The 21,021-nt window shown below is 39.7% G+C and overlaps 1 pseudogene; it reads left to right on the forward strand.

Moving 5' to 3' along the window:
• The first annotated feature begins 8,019 nt into the window (after positions 1–8,019).
• On the forward strand, positions 8,020–19,113 carry LOC140851603 (uncharacterized; annotated as a pseudogene).
• The last annotated feature ends 1,908 nt before the right edge of the window (positions 19,114–21,021 follow it).

Below are 21,021 nucleotides of genomic sequence, written 5' to 3' on the forward strand. Positions count from 1 at the left end.
GAAGAGATCAACCAATAAACCACAATCCTCCTACTGACTTCACAAGTCATTGAATTGAATTAAGATCATGCTGGTCGAACTGGCACCTAGATCAGTCACACTGATCAACCTTAATGGCATGGATCAACTCGAATCATTCAATGATCTAATTAAGACATAATCCACCAAATTAGTTAGATAAGTGAGATTGGTGGGAGGGTATGTCAAGTTTGCCTTAGACACCATCAAAATGGCCAGATAAGCTGCTTCCAACTAAAAACCATCAATTGAAATGCTGAACTTATCTTAGACACCAATTGATTAATTAGTTTCGATTTAACTAGCCTAATGATTCAGGTCCAACCACTGAGCCACAATCAAGATCCATTTGATCTAATCAAAGACATGGACTTAACTATCTATAATTATTGTATTGGTTCTAGAGAAATCCTGATTTAATCTAATTCAATATTTGGTTAGATTTAATCAATTTCTCCATATGATCCATTAACTCTTTGATTCTAATTTTAAGTCTCACCCAATTAAGAGGACCTGATTTAAGCTAATCCATACCTCCATGTTTTATGCGAATGACATTAGATCTTTAAATCATAATTCTAGATCTAATCAATTCTACACTTAATTCTTAATTAAATTTTAGAATTAACATGGGTTTAGATTTAGGTTTGAAATAATTTCAATTTTTATTTTATAAATAATTTACAATAAATTTTATGCAAAAAATTTTTATTCTGAAACTGGATCGACTTAATCAATATTGAGCCGACTACATAAGAGGACTGGATCAACTCAGTTCAAAACTGGATCAGCTCAGTAATTGTGCGGGCATGATTCAAAGAGTTTCAGATATGAAAAATTATACATAATTCTAACATAAAATCAATCATAAACATCTTTTAGATCATATCTAAAATATTTTATGATTCAAGATTTTATTTTTTCATGATTAAAATAATTTTAATCATATAGATTAGATATTTTATTTTTCGTACAACTTTGTATCACATACAACAAATTTAGGATTTCAAGATCTAAGATTTTATAGAAAAATAAATTCTTCCTTTCGTATTCTTCTTCATGGGATCTAATCACATGACACCCCTATACGTCATAAGAATACCCCATCGAATGAAAAAAGAGAACTTTTAAACCCTTCTTGCTCTTATAACCGGACAGTCTGGTGATCAATCCAATCCAAGTACTTGCTAATCAGATTATCTAATCTAATCACATATTATATATGTTTAAATTTAAATCTAATCTAAATTATATCAGATCTAATCACAATATTAGATCACATCTAAATCAGATCATAAATATCATATGCAATATGTAAAATCAGATTTTATCAGCGGTCAGCGCAAACTAGGATAACCTTTTTATTGTAAGGGATAAACCCTACAGCAGGACAATCTTATGTCAGTTTATGCGATCAATCATTAATTAAATTTAGATCAAAATATCACATATCAAATCTAAATAAAATTAAAATTTATATTCAATATGCACACATAATATATCATAATGAACCTAAGCTCTGATATCATTGTTGGAAAAGGTAGGTAATTTCATGCATGTATTTCAAAATTTTTTAAAATAAAATATAGTGAAAGATATCTAAATTAATCATATTAATCTCACATGTATATGATCTAATCATCAAATCAACCTACTTTAGGATCTATGACATGATATGTTACATATAAAATTTAAAAAATTTAAAAGATAAAATCAGCATACATGCATGTGAGCAGTAGATCAGATCTACTTTTATCTAAGTTCAAAACTCGATACCTTAGTATGGGTCGATGATTGTCGCTGCTGAAAAATATGGTAATAATGATTCTTGCTGGTTGTTCACAGCCATACATGCATCCGATCTCTACGGAAAATCCACTTGAAGCTCCGATCTGATCGATCTTCTCAAAAATGCTAGTTCGCGTGAAGATCTTCTTTTTAGCTGATCTGGATCTTTTCTTCAAATTTTTAAAAATTTTTTAGAGATTGAAGATGAACTTTTGGAGAAGATGAAGAGGTGAAAGAATGATGGAGAAGAAAATAATTTTTCTCTCTTATTTTTTCTCTCTTCTCAAATCCTTGGTCCAAATCCTAGGGTTTTTTTATCTTGCACTCACCCAAGAGAAGAGGACTCTCCTCTCCCTTTTTCATGCTATAAACTGACACCCCAAGACTCCTTATGTGAAGGCCTCTTTCTCTTCTCTCATACACACTTAAAACAAAAAATAAAACCCATTTTATTAGGCATGTAAGGAGGTAGGGTGAAGAGTCCAACAACATTTGGACTCTTCTATGAAATGTTGCCTCCCTTCACAATTCTATGCCAAAACACTCCCCAAAAAATATGGGACACCTCCTTTCTTATTTTTTATGATAAATCAATTCTCCAATTGATTTTTTATGTTGAAAAAATTTCTTTTTGATCACATAAAATAAAAAAATAAAAGGAAGTATGCACAAGGTCATGTAGATAATGTCAAATATTATCTATATAGTATCCAATTTCAAATCACATTTAAACATACCATATAAAATTAGATCTCATCCAAGTTTTGAATATGAGAAAGAGAGGGTAAAGGACTCTTTGGCATAAAAAATCTCATACAAAATAATTTTGTGCGTGATGAAGAATGGTATCCAAAGTAGGAAGCATAAGGGAGAAGAGTCCAATGCAATATGAACTCTTAATTTTCTTATTTAAATTCAAACTAAATCATATCTGATTTAGTCCAAATAAAATAGATAAAATTTAATCTAAATAGATTTATAAATTTTTAATCAAATTAAAAATTAATTGAATCAAAGTTCTGATCAAATCAGAGATAATTCTCCCTTAGCAATTAGATCATCTCATAGCCTAATCGGATCAAACCTAATTGAATCTAATTCAATTAGATTTTATCAATTTTTTTTGCTAAATCAAATTGAATTAATTAGTAATCTAATTATTAATTAATTTTTTATTAATTTATTAATACTTAGTAAATAAATTTATTACAACTTTTGCATAAGGTTAACCATCAATCGAATTGACGATTAGGCTCTTGAATGATTCTCAATCGTTGATTAGTTACATGATCAGTCAGAAATTTTTTTTGAGTGTGATCCCATAGGTTCAAACTTAAGTCAGTAGTATAGGAATAGATTTTTGAACCAATCGATGTAACCATCTAGCAATAGGATCAAACGTCTGAATAGATCGAATAATGACGAAGCAACATTCAAGAACCTATTGGTATATGGTTATCGTATAATACATCCCTTTGATTCTAATGCTCGAAGATGATCTAGAATTTAAATATAAATCTTAGATAAGTCATCCATATTATATTTCAATCTTTCAAATCTATCACATGGATTATTCGGATCCAGATTTTGTTAAATTGAAATACATTGATACATTAACTCTTACTAATTCAGAGAGGTCAATCTCATTTTGACTCACACATCGATTTGATAAGTACTTGACTGCATCCAAAAATTTTTCATTACTGAATTTAAAACTCAGTTAGTCCGACATCAAAGTACAGTAAGTTGCTTGTAAGTCATCGTGATGATATTAGGTCAGAGGGACACTTATATCCATACCTTTCGTGAGCTACTTTTGACAGCAAAGTACTCCGTAGTTGGTCACGTTCAATGAGATATACTCCTACATCTCACTTGCATACCATATTAATGTCTCCATACTATTTGGTTACGAAGACAATCAATGTATATGGTATACAACGATCTACACTTGATATCGCTATCATCCTAGTAATAGCGTATCGTTTGATCACGAATCAGTTTAAAGACTACGCGATAAAGTCTCCTTTATCAATTAAAGTAATCTTAAGGACTTTATCATAATATAGGAGTTTGTTAGAAGATATAATCTTGTGATGAAAAAGATCAAATGACTTTTATTATTGATCAATTCATATACATTTATAATTAGCACAATTGTCAAACGATTGGCTTTAGGATATATTTTTCAATAGTTTGCTGTTAAATTCTCAAGTTCTATCATATGCTCGAGGAAGGTCATTTGCTCTACAGTAGCGTAAAGCTTGATCTTGAGCTGATCTAACTCTTCGGCTACCTTTGTCTTGATAACCCGAACATTGACTACCCGAGCCCTCTCCTCCAATGAGGCTTTGACTCAATCATGGCTAATTAGGCATCCATAGAATGGACAAAGAGTCGAATGCATGAAACAAAAAGAAAGCGATAGGGAAGACCAAGGAAAAAGAAGATTTTGATCAAGAAAGGTAAATCCTTCATTAACAAAAAACTTTTTTTACAACTTTCTTCATTTTAATCAAAATATATATATATATATATACAAGGATCAAGCCCTAGTAGAGACATCAGTGGCAACCTCAGCACAACGATCGCTACATCGATGATAGGTTCAATATTTTCCTCATTGGCCATGGGCTCCAACTGAGGTTGGTCTTTGATAGCCTCACCATCCTCCTCATCTGAGAAGGATAGATCTAGCTCAGGGAGATGACTAGCCACCTTCTAATGGCATACTTCTTGATCGATAATGAAGAACTCAGCAACATAGTTGACATTCTCTTCAGCAAACTCTTTTGAGGTTCGAAAAGCCTCCACTGCTTGATAAGCCACCTCAATGGCATGCCCCTCAGCCTTCTTCTTAGCATTGGTGACCTTCTACTAGGTCGTGCATCTTCTCTTTTACTTTGAGGCAAGCTCCACCTTGGCTTTTTCCAGTGCCTCTCTTAGGCACTTCAGTTCTGTGTCGATCTTAGACCAGGCCTTCTTCTCGACCTCAACCTCAGATCTTAGACCAGGCCTTCTTCTCGACCTCAACCTCTACTCGCCTCTTGTATCTTGGACCGAGCTTTCTTCTTGACCTCCTCAGCCTCAAAAGGCCTCTTCTCCATAGCCTTGACCCTATGAAGGGCCTCGACGATCTCCAACCTTGACGACTTGGCTACTTACATAAAGCTTGTCAGATGATGGCCAAGTTGCAAAAAGAAAAGGTTAGCCAATTCACAAATACAGCAAAAAGCAACAAAGAAGGAAAAACAAAGTATAACTTACTCGGATGTAGGAGTCCAAAGCATCCTATTGTCGAAAGATAAAGCCTGACTTCTCCAATTTCTTTACACCGATGGACAATAGGAACCCATGAACCATGTCACGGGTGACCCTCCAATTCTTCAGGACAGAGTCAAGGGTCAGACCGAAGAAATAACCAACCCCTCCTTAGCCAAAGTAGGGGTCGATTTCGAGCTCACAACTTTGGCTCAGATGGGTGACTGATGAGGCCCCCATTTCACTAGAGGGGTAGATGGTGAAGATCGGTGTGACAATTTATTCCCTGAGGCATGAACTTGAACTGGGGAGGCAAGGACTACCTCAGCTAAAGTCAAGGAGCTCCCCCTAGCCTGATGTCCCAATGCTTGATCTGGATCAGTCCTACTCCCAGAAACATCGGCTTGTTAACATTTTTGTTGAATCTTGGGAGCACTCGAGGTCTTCTTTGTTTTTTGAGATGCTCTCCTTAGCTTTTCAATCTCTTCTTGCCTCATGTCTACACCGAACTGAGATAAATCAATTTCAAAAAAAAAAAGAATGAAAATGAATTAACTAAAGAAAACTGACACTCACCTCGAGGGTTGGCTTGGTTGAGTCTGACGTTAAAGAGCGTCTGCTCCGACAATAGCTCCTTCAATGGTAGAACCTTATACCCACTCAAGATTTTGAAGTATCAAAATTCCTCATCTCCTAAAGTTGGATAACGAAGGACTAATCTCCTAGATTGGCCCCAAAATACAAATCCCCAATCCTTAACTGAAAGGCAAGAAACAAAAAGGAACCTCTCGTTCCAGCCATAGACGAAGGAGGGGGTACCTCGGACCAAAGGAGGGACTGCTCTCCAAAGAGAGATGTACTACAATTCATCTGCATAGGGGTGCCTTTTGATGGTGAAGAATGCCCTAAATAAGGTGATCAATGATCGAACTTCGACCAAAAAGCAAATAGCTATGAAGCTGCAAATAAAACGCCATGAGTTTGGCACTATCAAATTCAAGTACACGTCAAGAAATTTGAAAAGTTGTACAATAAAGGGATGAAAAAGAAGCCTAAGCCTAGCATGAAAAGACTTCTTGTAGAGCCCGAGCCAATATCGAGAAGGGTCACAAATCTGACCACTTAGCCTCAGGCTTCTAGACAATACTTGGATGAGATTCAGAATTGAGCTCAAATCAGTTCTAAGTCATCCGTGCCGAGCATCGATCGAAAATACTTGGGCATAAAGATCTTCTCTTTAGCCCTATGCTTGGTGTCAGACTTCTGGGGACTATACCCCAAGGAAGAAGAGTCGGAGGACCAGCTCCTAGCTGAGTTCCCTAGCTCACCCATCCTAAAATGAAAAGAAGAAAAGAAAAGCAGAGATAGAGCAAAAATACAGAAACATAGAGAGAAGAAACCAAGATCAAAGGAAAAGAGGATCAGAGGATCGGAGAGTGACACTAGAGCTGATCTGGGACTGTTCAAGTTAGGAAGATCACAGGAGAGTCATCGAAAAGAGCTTCAAACGTCCACTAGAGACTGCCATCGCCTCAGAGTATGAAAGATGTAGAATGGTATAGGTGAAAATGAAAGGAATAGGACCATCATTTAAAGGAATAGGACCATCATTTGTAGAACCTAGATGGCTCAAATCAAGCATTGGTTCCGGCAAGCTCGATGAATGGTTGCCACTTGGCACCACTTGGTTGGCCAAACTGACTTCCCATGGATAGCTTATTTATTAAGTCCTTGAATGATACAAGTGGCATGTTGATTCAGTTAGCCCCAACCAAGTGGTGTGATGACACCTGGTGTTTTTTAATGGCTTAAACTGATCCCCTGTAGATGGCAATCAAATGGATTAATGCTACGTCTAGCATAGAAAGGCGTGCATGATGCTTCATCTAAAGGAATGGAGGCATGTCACATGTCTGTTGCAGGACCAAGCAAACCGACCTAGTATACTATATTTGACCTAATTCTAGCTTGGACTCGAGAGTAGGGTGGCATATAATACAGATAAAAAATTCTTTCTTCGATTGGAGCCGACACACAAGGAACCTCTGTCCTGTTCAAACTTAGTACTGGTCGATCCGAGGTATTTTCAAGATCAACCAAAGCTGACAATAACAGAAAAGATTTATGTGTGACATTATTGTTCGATTTATATCAGTCAAAAAAATTTCAGAGTCCACAGGATAGCTTGCCATGAGTAGATAAAGAAGAAAGATAATAACATATCTTTTCAGATAAAGCAAGATATAACAAATACATCTTGTTTGATAACCTAACACTAACAAGATTCTCTAGGCTCGTCACGATACTTCCACCCTCATTTATAAATGGAGGGCTAAAGGAGACTCTCGAGATAGACAACCACTTCTCTCCCACTTCTCGCTCCTCCTCCTCTATTCCTTAGTTTTGTGACTTGATTATTGGAGAATTTTCACTAAAGTCAACTCCAGTCAGGGACTTATTTTGTAGGTAAGTTATTGTCATCCGATCTCCATCAAAAGACTAGCATCAACATTATGTATTAATAAACTCTATATTTTGGCAACTATGTATCAATTTATTTGAAGATGTGTATTGATTTGTTTGATGATTAATTTATTGAATTTGTATTACTTACCTGTATAATATTTATCAATAAAAATATATTATAAAAATAAAAAAGATAATATATTTTTTAATTTTTAATTATGAAACTAATGACTCTAAGGAGTTTTTAATTTTTAGATTTATTCTTTAACACTGATATAAAGAAAAATATGGTAAATTATAAAATCAGTCCTAGTTGAATATAATCTTAAGTTTTTTAATTCAAATACAATACATTCGTTGAGAAAATGCCTTATTATTGCTTAATTTGATTTTGATTTTCTTTCGCAGGAAAAGATAGAGAGAATGCTGGGCAGTCCGTATTGCGTTGCGGGGCCCCACGCCCTGAAAACATGTGAGGCCTACTTAACGGAGCCGTCATTTCCCGTCACGGTTCCGTAGATAATAAGTCACGGGCGGCTCCCACCGTTACCCATTTAAGCGGCCTCCCTCGGACGATCCGGCTCGCTGCTACTAACGTCGTCTGCCTCCCGTCCCGTCGCGTCTGACCCCGCCTGGTTGGGATCCAGGAACCCTAACCCTAACCCTAACGCCGCCACCGTCCTCATGGCCTCCTGCGACGACGACTTCGCCCTCCTCGGGGACGAAGCGCAGTCCCAGCCCACGCCGCCGCCACCGCGGCCGCAGCACCAGCAGGCGGGCACCTTCGCGGCGGCCCACCGCTACGTGACGAAGGGTCCACTCCACATCCCGTCCCGCCCGCTTCTCCCCCTCGCCACCATCGCCAGCCCCAAGAAAGGGGTCGCCGGCGGGGGCAGCGCCGGCCACGAGGACCCCGAGGACTTCGGCGAGGCCTTCGGCCAGACCGACGCCTCCAATCGCCCCGGGGGCACCCCCGCCTTTCCGGAAGTCACCCATCCCCACCACCACCACCACCACTGCTTCGCTGACGACGCCAACCCCTTTGGGCCTCCGCAGCCTGACGACGACAACGATGACGTCGACAACAACCCCGAGCACAAGGCCCGCGGGGCCGCCACGTCCTCCATCCACCCCCACCCGCACCAACACCACGGCCCGCCGCCGGCCTCCCGGCTGGACCCCAAGCGCAAGGACCGGGACGATCTCAGCGACGGCGAGTCGCCCTACTGCTACAACAGCGTGGCCAAGAAGGGCCGACACATGTCCTCCTCTGGGGACTACCGCAAGGACCGGGAGGAGTGGAGCGACACGGCCATCGGCAGCCTCTTGGATGCGTACACGGAGAGGTACGTGCAGCTGAATCGGGGGAACCTCCGGGGGAGGGACTGGGAGGACGTCGCCACCATTGTCAGCGACCGCTGCGACAAGCAGAAGGCCGGCAAGAGCGTGGAGCAGTGCAAGAACAAGATCGACAACCTTAAGAAGCGCTACAAGGTCGAGTGCCAGCGCCTCAGCAGCGGTGGCCTTGCCATCAGCCACTGGCCCTGGTTCAAGAAGATGGAGCAGATTGTCGGGTCCTCATCCTCCTCGAAGGCTCTTGCCGATGAAGACAAGTCTGGAGCCATATGTGGCTCCGCTGTGGTCACGAGGCAGATGAAAAGGTCCGTTCTTCCTCTTCCCCTTTTCTTCTCTATGTCGTCGATGTTTAATTTGACTTCTTTCTTTGTTCGTGCATTCTGGATTGTTTTATCTAATGCTTCCTCAGTAAAAATCCCGCATTTCTCCTTCCATCGAAAGAGAGATTAGATTCTGATGTTTAATTGAGCTGCCAAAAGGGCAAAAGGTAGACTTTCATGAGCATTTCCAGTGTACTGAGTCAAAAAATCATTATTTATTCTCTCCAGATGAGATTTGGGCATCGAGTGATCTATAGCTGCAGTGGAATTTTACTGGGATTTCTAGGAGCCCTAAGCAGGCAATGAACAGTCCCTTTTGATGAACTAAAGCAACCAGTCTATGTTATGGAAGTCCCCAGACTATATGAATGAATTGGATGTTATAATCATGAATTAATCATGATGGTTCCTCTGATTGGATTATAAACCATAAAAAGAAGTGTGGATTTTGAAGATCTGAACAGAAATAAAAGAATATACTACTTGCACTTAGCAGAGGGAGATGATGTATGTCATGATGAAGAGGGGAATGAACATGTCTTCAAATGGGAGGACATATTATTAGATTCTAGCAAAACATTGAGTTTTATATTTGGAGGCAGATGGAGAACTCTTTTAATTCAACAAAATAGCCATGTGTGGAAAGCAGCTGTAGCTCAATCAGGATTTGGAAAAAAAGGTGGGGCAGGGTTGAGGAGGGGATGGTTCACTCTGAATGTGATGCAACACAGGAGTACAGAGATGCCTTGGCCTCTAAAATGGAATTAATGCCATGACAATGTGATATTTAAGTTGTCGTAGTAACCTAGTCAAAATTAAATGAATAGAGACCAATGGATTTAAATATTTTAAGCTTTTGCCAACCCATCTAACTCCTTTAGTCCAAAAACAATGTACACTAAGAGATTTTCTCATTAAACAGTTGCAAATGGTGGTCTAGATATTTTAATTTTTGTTGGTTGCTGGTGCTTCTGTAGGCTGTTGCCATTACTGTCAGTTGCTATGAGTTGATCTTAGAGTAGGTTTTTCCTGCATTGATATTGTTGCTTGACATGTGCTGATGAGGGAAGAAAGAAACCGGGAATTTGGGAAGAAGAGTATAGAATGATGGAGAAAAGAAAGAAATAGGTAAGATATGGAGAGGAGCAATAACATTTCCTCATTTGCTGGGAGGCAACACCGGTATGAGAACTCAATGAATTGCTGCTGCTGCCTTCAAAGAAAATGAAACAAAAAAAAAAAAGAACTAAGAAGAAGGAAAAAAGAGGAAGAAAGATTGCAGGTTTGATGTGTTGGCATATATAATGCATTATGAGAAAAATAAAAGCAAGGAGACAGGCTAGATGAAAAAAATCTAGGAGACAACAGCTAGAAGAGTCAATTAAGAAATGTAAAAAGAATAGTGGAGGTGACCTGGCTGCTTGATTGATAGATAAAAGAAAGTAAGAGAATCTGTTACAACAGAATGAAGACAATAGAAAGGAAAAAAATGGAGGGTTTGTGATAAGAAAAGAGACATGATAGGGGGACTGTGTGATAGTGAAACAGGTTCTAGACTTACAAATTAAAATTTCAGAGAACATCAAAGGAAATTGTTTCCAGTCAATTCATGATTACTCGTTCAATCCTTTGAAACATACTATTGTGAAAATAAAAAGTCATGATCACATCCTTCCTATTATATTGTTGGTTATGTATTACTCTATACTATATAAAAAGAGTGTTCGAGGGCTTCTTGGGCATGTTAATTTTGTCCACATGTGAAATATTATTTGATTCACTGAATAAATTTTATTATATAACAATTATTAACATGGTTTGTATCAAAAAGTAAAATATGCATACAATTAACTGATCCTTATCTCATCCAAGGCCCACATCTTAGCTCCAAATTCCTTTATCCGTATCCTAACTAATCTCTCTTTATGTAGTCAACTTCTTCCCTCTATCTCTATTTTCCCTATACAATAACCTGATCCCACTGAATCTCCATCATCCGTCATCTTTCTCTCCAATCAATAATTCAAAAGTTTGACACTTGTTTATTTTTATTATTTTTAGTTTTATCTTTTATATCAATAATCAAGTCAAAGCTTTAACAAAAATAAGATGCATAATACAGATTTATCTTAAAAATATATTAAAATAAATTTGTTTTACTTCCATGTGCAATGCTTATGCTCCATATTTTAGTCACATCTTGAAGACATTGTGACAGTTTGGGGTGTGGTCATCACTTTCACTATTAAATAATTGTCAGAATTCACATAGAAGGTGTGTTATCTCTGATTATGTACATTGCTAATAATAGTGAACAAAGTTCGCCATCTTGGTACTAGACTTCATATTGGTACCATCCTATTGCCATACCGATATGCCTGGTTTGACTGTCACTTCAGCATACCGAGTGTTGGCATGCACCCCATACCGTGTATTAGTTCAATATTTGTATGGTACGGTATGATTGGTTTGCATTGGTACTGATTGGTACACCAAATCTTGATGGTGAAACTCTTCTATTATAATGGCAAAGGCTTGTGTTTGTTGGTGGATGGCTCACCTAGTAATTTAAAGACAATCTTTAATGAACAATGGAGTGCTTTGGTGTTTTCATGAAAGCGCTTAGTTTTATAGAAACTTTTTTAAGCAAATACTAACCTCTTGATTTCTTCTTTAAACAAAGAAGAGAGACTGAATTACAACCATCTATGTTGCTTCCCTCTTGAATCAATCACACTTGTGGCATATGATAAGTGCCATGTTATGGTTTTCTTGGATCTACAGACATCCATCACATTTTCCTTCCTCATGAATTAGTTACACGCATTCTGCATGCCCAAGTAAAATTTTGTTGGTGCACGGCATGTTCCATATAACATTTGTCAGTTACTAGGATCATGGGCATCTATCAAATTCCCCGTCTTAGTTAGTGGTTTCAGAAGTATCCATCAAATATGCATTTTCCCTAAAGGAATGTTTTACTTTGTTATGGTTTTTTTTATCTTGTCTTTCTTTTAAGAGTGAAACAAGTTGTCAGTTTTTGAATTTACAGGCATCTGTTAAACATTCCCTACTCTTGAACCAACCACATGCATCACACTTGCGATGTTTGACTATGTATTAGGGATGACAAAAGACTAACCTGACCTGAAAATCTTACCCAACCTGTTCATGTTTTGGCTGGGTTTATGTCAAGGATTTTTCTTCCATTCCTTTCTTTTTTCTTTTTTCTGGTAGAAAGGGCCCGTAGGCAGTGGGCTACCCAATGTCGACAGTCCTCTCCCAAATACCCGTAACCCTCCAAACCCCAGTGATGGCGGGATTTGATCATAGGTCATCTGTTACAACTGCCAACCACTTTACTAGCTTGGTAAGTTGCCATCTTCCAGGGGTTTTCAATTTGGATCAGGTAGGTCAGATTTTACATGAATTTTAAACAGCTTGGCATGGATTGTAGCTTTTACCCAACTCCAAGTTACGAGGGTAAAATTTTAGCTGGGAGGAGTAATATTGGGTCATGAACCATCGGATAATCTTTTTGAAGAGTGACAAGTCTCTTTTAAAAAGTAGAAATGGAGCAAAAGGATCTTCATTTCCTCTAGTTATATTGGTAATTCACAATAGGATTGGGTTTAATTGGGTTGGCAGCCGAAACCAATTGATGTCGGGATTAGATCAAGGTTTATGTGTTACTATGTTCATTTGTTCAAAACCCAGTCAAACCTGATCCATTGCCAACCTAACTATATATGATGGGGACACATTTGATTTTGAACTACCAGTGAGAGGGGAATGCAATTACATTTTTATAGTGAATTTCTATTTAACTAAAAAAAATTCACATTCATTAGGTAAAGACTCTTCTGCTCATGATTCATTGCTTGCTTTTCAGAGACTTAAAGCTTGCATATTGTCTTGTTTGCTTGCTGTAACTCTAATGTGGTGGAAACCAGTATGGAAGGTGGCTGTTTCCATCAGATCCTCTAGATATTATATATTTGATAATTCTTAGAAAATAATGCTATTTGGATATTCTGTTTGTGGTTACACAGTCTCTGTAAATTGTTGCATGATTTTACCTTTGCAAACCTCATCAGAGTATGTTTTTGTTGATGTTTTTGATTGCTCAAGGTTGGGCTGGTGCTGTTCCTGACTGAAACTTATTTCAAATTTCAATACATGACGACCTATATCTGGATGAGTTCTTAAGGGAGCAATTCAAAATTTGAAATTTAAATTTGAAGTGGCATGTGGGTAAAGATCAGATGGTTCCCTATTGATGTGGTTGTTGGAGGTCATATTAGCAACTCATTATTTTGTAATAATATATGCAGTTAATGCTGGGCGGTCAAATTGTGCTTTGTTCATAGGTCAGTAATTCTGCTGATTTGCTATTTTGGCACCTTTTCTTTTTTTGGCTTAGATAGAAGCAAGACATAGAAGGCTGTTGTTTTGTGCATTAGAGTCATAACTGGCAGCTAAAATTTTAACCACAATCTTTTTGTTGAAGTTGAATTTGGAACATTCTAAGTAGCTGATGGGAGTATGCATCTTGAAAATTTTTGTTGGTCACCTGGTTCAGTAATAATGCATCTGAGACAAATAGACTTGCTATGTTTCACTTTGGCTCTGTTTGGTCGCAAAGAGAAGGATAAATCATGAGAAAGAAAAGTAAATAAAAGGAAAGAAAAGAAAAGAAAATTGAGTATTTTTCATGTTTGGTTTAAGAAAATTGCAAAGAAAGTTATTTGAGAAGGTGATTAAGATATGATTAAGTTATCTTGAGCCATTTGTCTGTGTTTTGTTTTCTTTCAAAATTGCTACCATAGAGAAGAAAAATTTTAGGGTTGTGAGAGATAAATTTGGCCCGATATTTTATTTTTAATTTTCTCTTTGTGATTTTCTTTTACCTCTAAACAACTAGAAAGAAGATTCATCTCTAACAAACTTTCATCTCGTTCACTTTTCTAGCAACCAAACAGAGCCTTTGTTCTCGTGGACTGAGCCAAGAATGGAATTTGGCTTGGGATGAAATGTTTGTAAGAATCTCCATTTTATCTTTTGTACGTTTTCACACCTTTTGAAAGAAAATTTCACTTCTGTGTCCCTCTTTGGCTAATACTTCTTACACTAAAGAATGCAGAGTCTTGCTGTGGATGTCATACCATCCCTTGTTGAAACTTGTTGCTATTATTTGATGGCAAACTTATATCATTGTAAGCATATACCCAATTTTAAGTATTCCTGATGATGCTAACTTATATCTTTGAAATTGGTCCTTCCTTGATTAAAGTATAAGTGATGCTTATGTTCTCGCTTTTAAAGGTTTGAAGGTAGATATGATCTGGATTCTAGAAACATCAGAAGTCTGTCCTTGCACTGCACCAAATTTTAGCATAGATGTAGACAGTGGATATGTTCTTAGCTTTTGGTTGTTACCAATTTATGGTCAGTCATATTATCAGGAGTGTGTTTGCCTAGTGCATGTGCTTTATAATTCAGTCTTTTTCTATCTGTGCATTCACTATGCAACTTAATTTGTAACCTTGCAAACATAGAGTTCTGATGCCAGTAGAGATGGTATTAATGTTGTATGTTTTATCAGTTCTGGTAGATGGTAAAATATATCGCCTTTAAAAATGAAAGAATCTTTTTGGCAAATTTGGAGTCAATGGAGTCTTCCTTAGATGTAGGGAAGCTGTATGTGTGCATCAGCAGGGGTTGTAAATTGTGACAAGCTGCACGTGTTCTGTGACGATGCTAGAATTTCGATACCTTCAACATTTAGTTAGATCTTAGTAGCAGGAAATTTTTGCCAGAACCCTTTTTCCAAGCTTCCAGAAACTTGAAGCTTCACCTGCTTCTTGAGTGCTTCATCACTTCAAATGGTCGTAGAATACAGATGTATCAAGACCTGCTCCTGCATGCCTCCCACTTTGAGCAACTAAGAATTAGATAGCCCTTCGTCTTTCTTACCATATACAATGAAAGAAAAGTACTTATTTGAAGTAAGTTTACAATTTTTTGTTTTATTTGCAGGGAAACATTGATCATGCAGTGAGTTTAGGTTGTGTTGGATGCCTTACTTTCTCAGTAGTCTACTAATGCCAATTTTGTTTTGATTGTATGTCAGCAAGATATATTTACATACGTATATATATATGTATATGTACATAGGCAAATTCTCAAACAGGATTATACTTGCATGTGCAGATACTCACTTGTTGCTTCTGGCCACGTAAACTTAACAAATAACTCAAAAATGAAATCATTAACAAATCCAAGGTGGAAGAGAGTGGTTTTGAAAATTAGTGGTGCTGCATTAGTTGGGGCAGGTCCCCAGAATGTTGACCCGAAGGTTGGTTATATTCTGTCTTACTTTTAAGGCTGAAGCACAGAACTGTTTTTCGTCTGTCGGATAGATACAGTCATACACCAGGATGAACTGCACTAGATCTATTCCTAAAGTTGGATTTTGCTCTTTCTCTTTAGGTAACCATGCTGATTGCAAGGGAAATTGCAATGGCCAGCCGTGTCGGTGTGGAGGTATTCTCGGTTCTTGACGTCTAGTGGAATATTAATGCAATTCTGATCCGGTGACTCAGCTTCTAAATTTGTTATATTCCATTGTGCTATCCTGGTTTGTGTTGTTTATTAGGTGGCAGTTGTTGTCGGAGGTAGAAATTTCTTTTATAGTGACACCTGGGTAGCTGCAGCTGGCATCGATAGAGCTACAACATACCAAATAAGGTATTGCATTTCCTTCTCTATAATTAGTATTAATGCAACATTTTTTGTTTTTTTGTTTTTTAATTGTAGAATTCTGCTATCATAGCTTGCTGTTGGTTTATCTGTGTACTATGTGTAAATACTTTCTCCATCAATAAACTATTAATAAAAGTTTTTTTTTGTAAAAAAAACCACTTAGTTTCCATTTTTGCATATTCAGGCCTCTTTTAATTATTTATTTACCTGTTTGCAATAGTGACCTAGTTTTACAAATTTTGGATGTGTTTGCCTCTGCCTACAGAGATTTATTTCTGCTGCATGTTTAAATGTTATTGATACATTTCTGCTGCATGTTCAAGTAGAGTCAATGCAAATATTTCTGATAGTTTACGCACTTTTTCCTTTTTATGAATGCACAAAATTTTTATTATTGAATGCACATATTTGTTGAACGTGCAAGGCACATTCATGGGCTGGAGTGTATCTATTCAGCCCGGGGCTAAAGCATCCGAAAATTTTAAAAATGGATCATTCTTGCAGAAAAAAAGTACTCCAGATTTGCAAAACACATATGCAATGTATCCTTTCTGCAAAATTCCCTTAGAAAAATGCATTCTAAATAAAAAAGGTGGTAGTATAAGTCTTTTTTGATGTGAATTTATAGTTGATCAATTTATTGTTTTCTGAATTATGAGAAGTGAGTTTTAGAGTATTTCTCATTGGGAATGGAGTCAAGATGCTAGATTTACACCTAGTATATTGAAATATGTTTTCCTCAATATCTTGTTTATTTGCAACAAATTTTTTTTTTCTCTTTTGTACGTTGGTTAAAAAAATATATATTTTTTTTGAGAGGGAGATTATTTCACCAATCCAGTAATGGGTATTTGACAAATTCATACCTAAGAATTTTCCACCATATTACATGTAATTTTCACAAACTTTATGCATGTAGGCCATGTTGAAAGTTACCAGAAAGAATTGATCAACAAACAGTTGCTATTGTTATAAATTATGATATATGCTTGCTTCACTGACTTCAGATACCATCAAACCCTCAATCCCCAAACTCACGGTGTATCACATGATGAGAATTTTCCATGAAATAGATGGACTGGGGAATAAGAAACAAAGAGAAGATAGTTCAATGACTAACAAATATTACTAAAATTTGATGGATATTGGCTATGGTATTGAGTTTGTAGGATGAGCTATGATGATGTGACTATGCACAGCTCAGGATGGGGTCACAAGCATAAAGATAAACCGGTATCTGTAGCTGACATGTCAAAAGAAATCAAGTTATGATATTTCTGACAAACAAGCCTTTGGCAAGATAAGAAACAAGTGAGATAAGGCCATACAAATGACTGTGGAAGCAACATATGGTAACAAAGGGTGTTACGATAAACATTCAGAAAACTTGTGATCCACCTTCATGAAGATTTCTAAATTTTCATGTGGATGGCTTGAAGAAAAGGGCATGGTTTTCGTGCTAACCAGGTTGCATGGTTTGATGATGTGACCCCTGTGCAAATGCTGATGTGATTTGCTTTCATTGTTGACATGTCGTCAAAATTTAGAAGACCAATTATCATTGTCAACCTATAATTTAGAGGACACGTGTCACTTGTTGCAGTCATCTCAGTTCAAAATGAGTGCCAACACAATTGGCAGTATCATGATGGTACTTGGATCATACCTAAACTTCACCCTGAATAAAAATGGTTAAAGGAGAATCACTATCTGATGAGACATTACAGCACAGATTGGTGACATGGAGAATTTGCAAACAAAGCCGCTTGGTTGTGTACAGGATAATTAACAAAGCCATCAAACAAGAAAATTAAACTGCAGAACCTATGTTATCTGAGGGATGTTGTATGCCTTTTCACAAATATGCTAGAATGCTTATGCTGCTTGACGCATTGTTTCTCTCTGCCAGTGCAAGACTAAGATATGAAAGCTTCTTAATTCCCAGAGATTAGTTTCGCTAACCTTTTCATTATATGTGAGATATGACAGTATGATGGCATCGGTAATGAATGCTATGTTGCTTCAAGCATCATTGGAGAAGACAGGCATTGAAACACGTGTACAGACTGCATTAATGATGCAAGAGATTGCAGAACCATACATAAGGCGACGTGCTATCCGTCATCTTGAAAAAGGAAGAGTTGTTATATTTGGTGGAATTGGTGCTGGGACAGGAAATCCACTTTTCAGCAATGACACAGCAGCTGCCTTGAGAGCTTCTGAAAGTATGTTCCTATATACATAACAGAAAAAACTCTCAAAATTTGGCTATCGTAATTTGAAAGTTCGTGCACACCCTTCCTCTCCTCTCCTCTACTCACCTTGGCTTGATGTCAAGTTCTCTAATGTTTTGTGTCCGTGGGGCAGTAAATGCAGAAGTTGTTCTAAAAGTACTACTGCAGATGGTGTTTATGACTGTCATTCCAGAAACAGCAATAATGCCGTGTTTGAGCACATTTCATTCAGGGAGTTGGTTTCTAGGGGCTTTACTGCGATGGATATGACAGCAATTACATTCTGTGAGGAGAATAACATTCCAGGTTAGTTCTTTTTGTTCTGATCCATATTCTTATTCTATTGAACCTTAACAGCAGTCATTTTCTGCTTCTGTCTTGCAGTTGTTCTCTTTAATCTTCTAGAACTGGAAACATTTCAAGGGCACTATGTGGAGACCAAGTCGGTACATTAGTTGACCAGTCCGGGTGAATAAGCTAATGAGTTATGATGCTTTGCCTACCAAAGGGTGCCAAAACTTGGAATCATCAACCTCTTTCTAAACGAGTTCATTTCATGCCTCAAACTTTAGTCTGCACTTTTGCTGAAGTGGGGCTTCACCAGTCCAATCCGATGCTTGTGTTAGAGGCTGGCAACTATTGAAGTGTCTATCTTTGTGCAATGTGATAATTTCATTGCTGGCTGGTTGTATGAACATCTCAGCTGATGGTATTGAATCCCCACTACCACCAAGAAAGGCACATTTTGCTGGTAAAAATAAAGTTTAATTATGGTGTGTTTATTGAATTATGCTGTAAATTATTTCAGTGTATTGTACAAAATGAGCGATCAGGAAGAGACCAAGACAGAAGTTGCAGAAATAGTTATTTAACGTTAGACAGAAGTTGCAGAAATAGTTATTTAACGTCAAATGCTCTTAGATTGTTAGAGGTGGATTAGAATTATGCTTAATTTTCATGTCAATCCTTGTTTTTTTGGAATATTTAATGTTGATCCTTTAATATTCCTTTTTCATGATATCTTTTTTCATCTAGTTGAAGAGTGCATGAAACATTCAGGCTTTTTCCAAAACATGAGCTGTTGGGTTGATTTGGATCATGTTGGGTATAAAATATCCACAGCTGAAACCCTCAACGAATCGGCATCAGAAACAGCTCCGTCCGGACTCCTACGGGAGTCGGGCTCCGCCGTCGACATCAGAACAGCTCCGCCGGACTTCTACGGGAATCGGGCTCCACCGCCGACAGCAACGCAGCTCCGCCCGGACTCCTACGGGAGTCGGGCTCCACCGCCGACAGCAAACGCAGCTTCGTCCGGACTCCTACGGGAGCCGGGCTCCACCGCCGACAGAAGCACAGCTCCGCCCGGACTCCCACGGGAGCCGGGCTCCGCTCTCAGTATCAACTGCTGGTAAGCTCCATCCGGACTCCTACGAGAGCCGGACTTCACCCTTAACTTTGATTGCAACGCAGCTCCGCCCGGACTCCTACGGGAACCGGGCTCCACCGCCGACAGCAACGCAGCTCCGCCCGGACTCCTACGGGAGCTGGGCTCCACCGCCGACAGCAGCACAGCTCCGCCCGGACTCCCACGGGAGCCGGGCTCCGCTCTCAGTATCAACTGCTGGTAAGCTCCATCCGGACTCCTACGAGAGTCGGACTTCACCCTTAACTTTGATTGCAGCGCAGCTCCGCCCGGACTCTTACGGGAATCGGGCTCTACCGCCGACAGCAACGCAGCTCCGCTCGGACTCCTACGAGAACCGGGCTCCACCGCCGACAGCAACGCAGCTCCGCCCGGACTCTTATGGGAGCCGGCTCCACCGCCGACAGCAGCACAGCTCCACCCGGACTCCCACGGGAGTCGGGCTCCGCTCTCAGTATCAACTGCTGGTAAGCTCCATCCGGACTCCTACGAGAGCCGGACTTCACCCTTAACTTTGATTGCAACGCAGCTCCGCCCGGACTCCTACGGGAACCGGGCTCCACCGCCGACAGCAACGCAGCTCCGTCCGGACTCCTACGGGAGCTGGGCTCCACCGCCGACAGCAGCACAGCTCCGCCCGGACTCCCACGGGAGCCGGGCTCCGCTCTCAGTATCAACTGCTGGTAAGCTCCATCCGGACTCCTACGAGAGTCGGACTTCACCCTTAACTTTGATTGCAGCGCAGCTCCGCCCGGACTCCTACGGGAATCGGGCTCCACCGCCGACAGCAACGCAGCTCCGCTCGGACTCCTACGAGAACGGGCTCCACCGCCGACAGCAACGCAGCTCCGCCCGGACTCCTACGGGAATCGGGCTCCACCGCCGACAGCAACGCAGCTCCGCCCGGACTCCTATGGGAGCCGGGCTCCACCGCCGACAGCAGCACAGCTCCACCCGGACTCCCACGGGAGTCGGGCTCCGCTCTCAGTATCAACTGCTGGTAAGCTCCATCCGGACTCCTACGAGAGCCGGACTTCACCCTTAACTTTGATTGCAGCGCAGCTCCGCCCGGACTCCTACGGGAACCGGGCTCCACCGTCGACAGCAACGCAGCTCTCGCTCGGACTCCTACGGGAATCGGGCTCCACCGCCGACAGCAACGCAGCTCCGCCCGGACTCCTACGGGAGCCGGGCTCCACCGCCGACAGCAGCACAGCTCCGCCCGGACTCCCACGGGAGCCGGGCTCCGCTCTCAGTATCAACTGCTGGTAAGCTCCATCCGGACTCCTACGAGAGCCGGACTTCACCCTTAACTTTGATTGCGCAGCGCAGCTCCGCCGACTCCTACGGGAACGGGCTCCACCGCCGACAGCAACGCAGCTCCGCC

Source organism: Elaeis guineensis, chromosome 9 (genome assembly GCF_000442705.2).
Source record: "Elaeis guineensis isolate ETL-2024a chromosome 9, EG11, whole genome shotgun sequence".
Lineage (NCBI taxonomy): Eukaryota > Viridiplantae > Streptophyta > Magnoliopsida > Arecales > Arecaceae > Elaeis > Elaeis guineensis.